The sequence below is a fragment of the Alligator sinensis genome, unplaced genomic scaffold (assembly GCF_000455745.1).
Source record: "Alligator sinensis unplaced genomic scaffold, ASM45574v1 scaffold554_1, whole genome shotgun sequence".
Classification (NCBI taxonomy): Eukaryota; Metazoa; Chordata; order Crocodylia; family Alligatoridae; genus Alligator; species Alligator sinensis.
Genome location: NW_005842424.1, coordinates 490,207 through 495,244, shown reverse-complemented (window position 1 = coordinate 495,244; position 5,038 = coordinate 490,207). Strand labels below are relative to the sequence as shown.

At 45.5% G+C, this 5,038-nt stretch overlaps 1 long non-coding RNA gene across 1 annotated transcript in view; it reads left to right on the top strand.

Moving 5' to 3' along the window:
* LOC112551325 overlaps nt 1–3,733 on the top strand; it is a 10,969-nt gene extending 7,236 nt beyond the window's left edge. The window contains exon 3 of the long non-coding RNA XR_003095611.1: nt 1,730–3,733. This is a non-coding gene — a long non-coding RNA (uncharacterized LOC112551325). The remainder of the gene's footprint in view (nt 1–1,729) is intronic.
* The last annotated feature ends 1,305 nt before the right edge of the window (nt 3,734–5,038 follow it).

Here is a 5,038-nt window from a genome sequence, read left to right as displayed (position 1 = left end):
TTGCCCTATAGCTGTTACCCTATGGGATTGAAAGGTGTTAAAATTATCATAAAAAGGTTACTACCCAGACTCAGGTTTATCCAATAAGCAAATTATGATGCAGCACCTTTAGGTTTGAAATTGACATCTCTCCGCCCAAATCCCAACCCCTTTTAGGCTTCATTTGAATATGCTTTCTTGGGATATGCTTTCCTGGAATGTGTTGGGTGTGCCAAGCAGTTAGATCCAGTTTTTATCGCTAAGGCTGAACCCTGAGCAAAAAACGGTTAGGCCAGCTAATCTCACAGCTACAGCTTTGCCTCCGGGGCCCAGTCAGTTCCATGAACAGTTAATTTATCATTTTGGTTAAACTTATGACAGACAAGTTACATTTGCAGTTTACAAACTTATAAGCTAATATTAACAAATATTACCTGTTTAGGCAAAATACCAAATGCCTTCAAGAAGCACATATTATTGCTTATTAATCCCTCTGGTTCTGGCTGTCACAGGGATGTGCGCAGCAGTGGAAAGCCACCCCCACCCTGTGCCCCCTGGACAAGCCACCTGTGGCTCTGTCCTGATCCTCATCCTGGCCCCGGGTCCCATGTACCACCCTGGCTGGGCAGCATCCCCAGTCCCTGCCCCACTCCCTCTCTCAAATAGTGTCCTCTATCTGCCCCCTCTCCCCCTGCCCCTTACCTGCAGGGAGCTGCTCTCTACTCTGCCTGGCTGTTTTCCAGGCCATGCATGTGCATGTGAACATGCACAGACATATGGTGCCCCTGTGTCTTGCTCCTAGCATCCCCTTGCAGGCTAGAATGCTGCCCATCTGCAAGGGGAAACCTGCATTTCCTACAGGAAACCAGGTACCCTGGGGCCCCTGATTGGCAGGGGTCCATGAGCCTGGGCCCAGTCAGCCCATGTATTAATCTGCCTATGCCCATGTGCTACTTTCTGGGAGATGCAGGAGGGGCCAGAACAGGAAGAACTGTAGCCAAAACCTGCTTTCTTGTCTGCTTTAGGGTTGTCTGAGAGCCCTAATGCAGCAGGAGTGTGTGTGCTGCTGCCTACATCATAGCACTCCTGTGGGGGTCTTGTGACACCCCAGTTAAGAACCAGAGTCTTACACACTTGTGAGGAAAAGATGCATTCAGCTGTAATGACATAAAGGCTACAACTTACCAGTTCTTCCTACTCACTAGAATTCCTTTTTCAAGGAAAAAGCCAATGGGACTAATTCATCGAATGTGGATAATTAGATTAGCATGCCAGACATTGTGTGGGTTTGTTGTTTTTTTTAAAGGGGGAAGGGGTCTGTGCCACAAGGAGCTTACAAGCTACTACTGACAGATACAACTGTTCTAATAACTCCTATTAGACTGAGTCCTGTGAACTCAAATTGTGGGGAAATTTTAGCCTCATTGAAATGCTTTGAAGGATAAAAAGTTTTAAGGAATAAAAATTACAAAGTTAATATGCAAAAGAGGAAAATGGCCTTGAGGGATTGTCTGAATGAGAAAGATGAACTATTAAATTTAAGGCTGGTGGGAATCTAAACTGATATGGTTAAATCCATTAAATGTATAATGGCTATGTAGAAGTCCTTACGTGAGTATGAAATAGTTTGATTTTGGTTTAGCTTAATGTGATCAAGCAAAGGTTGAATGAATGTAAAATTAGATATTTTTACTTCTAAATGAGAATTCATACAATTACTTAAACTAATCTTACCATATCATTTTAATAGGTCATTCAATACATCCTTGTACAACTTTCTTACATTGACAATCCTTGAGTCTATGGAAGAATGTCTGAAGATTAAATGAGGGAAATATACAAGAAGAAATTTTGAACAGATTGAGGTCATTTTTTGCCAATAAACTCTGATTAATGCAAGGTAATGGAACCTCAAGAAACTCTTAAGGATCATCTGTTATCTTCTTATATTGTAAGAAAAAGTAGATCTAGTCAAAGAATGTAAATGCTCCCAGCCTTCAAAATCCACCCTCTAACTCTCTATGATTTAACATGCATTCCATCTAAGTAAGTGATCATCATAATTCAGCGTGCCTGAGTAACTACCTCTTCTGTAGCATCACCTTAATAAATTAATCTTCTAATGCATTTCCTGATAGTCTACACTAGACTTTTCTTTATATAGTCTCAGTTTTTATTAGTTTCTGGGGACATGTGTTAATACATGTTGTTTTTTCTGCTCAGTTTTGCAAATAAATTAAAATGTAATGTATTTTAAATTATAGCATCCTCATCTTCATTGTGATCAGACTACCTGCTTAACCACATCTTACTACATTCATTTGTTTTATGCCTTTGTAAAAGATACACAGACTAGTCAATTAAAAGGTATTGCCCTGCCTCTCTCCATTATATGTGAGGGTCTTCAATATTTGCTTGTTCATTTTAGGCCTAAACCTCTACATTTGTGTCAGAATTTAAGTAGCTCTTTAATTAAGGGTAGTGTTTTGAGCTGCATGGAACTTAGTTAATGTGGAAAAATAAGTGATCAAAAGAGAATGGGACTTATAAGATCCTAGTGGTATTTTCACTTAAAATGCTTGCAACACAGGTTAAAGACTGGCATTTTTACTGGTAAAAGCAAAATTCAGACAATGACCAACAGGAGGGATAGGTAGGGAGTGTAGTCTAGTGGATGACTGCAATCCAGTGACTAGCACAAGAATTGCTTAACTAAGGTCCTAGCTTCCTGGATGATTGTGTCAGGGCACTTAACACACCTGTCGCTTTTTTTTAAGAGGGGAAGAGGCTGTGTACGAAGCAACCTGCAGGTGTGGCAGGGGTCAATTAAAGAGTCACCTGACCAGACAGTGACCTGGCTTGAAGTATATAAGCCCAGGGCCTGAGCTGGGCAGGCAGTCTAGCCCTGAGATACATAGAGAGAAGAGCTCCTTGGCAGCAGGGCTCCTGATTTAATAACTGAGCTGGTGGGGGTAAGCAACACCTGGTGGTTTGTTGAAGGGACTAAAGAGAAGGTAAGGAAGTCCTAGCTGGCCCAAAAAGGAGGGAGGGCTCAGAAGGCCAGGGAGCCCAGAGGGCTGTACCCCAGGACGGGTGTGTCAACAGGGCCAGGGAGCCTGAGGGTCTCACTAGCCCAGGAGTAGGGCCAGGGCCCAGCGATGGGCCAAAGGCTGAGGAGAGCCAGAGACTGGTGGGGCTGGGGGAGCCCAGGAGTTTTGATTGGCCTAGAAGCAGGGCCAGGACCCAGAGAGAGGAGCCAAAGACCAGGGGTCATAGCTGGAGACCAAGGGGACTAAGAAGTCTGTAGCCCAAAAAGGGGCAGGACTGGGGCTGGGACCCCATAGCCTAGGAGGGCCAGGTGTGTGTTGGTAGGAATGAGTATAATATGTGAGGCATGGGTATGGTGTAAGGGTTGGTCAGAGCCATGTAATTAGCCCTTAAGGTAATGAGCACAGACACCCATGTTCAAAAGAGGAGATCTGACTTGAGGAGCCCTGGGGCAGCCTCCCTTTCCTAAAAGTATAATTTCATCAAGATGTGGCAAGTGAGGGGTAAAGGAAATGGCCCAAAGAAAGCCAAGGAGGCAAGGACTAAGGAGGCTCCAGGGTCATCCTAGCCACCCCTGAAGTTGAACCCTGTTAGTGACTCACTGGGCCATATTTGTATTTCAGCATCTAAACTGAGATAAAGTACAAATGTCTATCAGCCCCCAAAAGAATGACATGACTTATGAGAGGTATTCATTTCTGTGAGCTGTGTGTACTTATCTAAATGCAAATGCAGTGTAAATAAAGATGATTACTTCTGTATTTGCATGCTATATCCATTCATTATTGCTTCATCTAGAATCTGTTGGTGTAGTGATCAGCTTTATTTTTCCAGCCAATCTCTTTCCAGGGGTAGTGTTAGAGCAGTGGTCTCCAACCTTTTTATGGTGAAGATCACTTTTTGTAAGTGAAGGGCACCCCAGGATCTACCGCCCCCACCCCACTTCCCAGACAAGCTGCCTGGGCAATGGCGTAGCGTGGGTCTTCAGCGCCTGGGGGGCAGCGCTTAAGTTTGCAGCTGATTGCTAAGCTGGGGCGGGGGGGGCCCCCAGCAGCCGATCACTGAGCTGGGGGGGGGGGGGCCCGCGGCCAACGGCCGAGCCCCAAAGTACTAGTGGTGAAACCGGATGTGCCGCCAGGGGATCCAGTCCCCTCTGGAGGGCTCAGCCATCCCCCTGGAGGGCCCAGCTGGTGGTTCATGGGGCATGGACTGACCCCCTGCCCAATCTCCCCTCCCAATCACTACGCCTGGGCTCTGACCCCACTCACCCAGCCCGGCCCGGGCAGCAGAAGGAATGGCTCAGCTCAGCCCAGCCACGTGCATCTTGCCGCTCCTGATCATGGAGCCTCTGACAGACTGTTAAGGCTCCATGATTAACCAGTCAATTGAGATTGGCTGGTTGATGACCACTGTGTTAGTGATGTTGTAGCCATGATTGTCCAGGCCTGTCTAACTCTACCCCAACTCTACGATTAAACTATGCAGTTGGTCCAATAAAAGATAGCACCCCAAAAACACTTTGCCAGGTGTGTTATTCAGTAGAAGGTAGACAACTAACTCCCTTTAAGTGAAAACCGCAGTATAGGTAACCAAAGGTAGTTCAGAATAAACCACTGATCAATCTTGCTGTCGTGTGTGTGTATGTATATATGTGTGTATTATAGTATATGCACACATAAACATATAGCAGTGTCTTAACAATGTCAGACTTGTTGCTTTTAACTTATTCAACCGTATAATTTTGTGAGTAACCTGATGGCATTTTCCCAACCTTTGCTCAAGCAGTTTGATTTTATAGATTCGTAGATGTTAGGGTCGGAAGGGACCTCAGTATGCTATAGAGTCCAACCCCCTGCCCTGGCAGGAAGAGTGCTGGGGTTAAATGACCCCAGCTAGGTGCTTGTCCAGTCTCCTCTTGAAGACCCCCAAGGTAGTGGGGAGCACCACCTCCCTTGGAAGCCCATTCCAGATTCTGGCACCCCTTACTGTGAAGAAGTTCTTTCTAACGTCC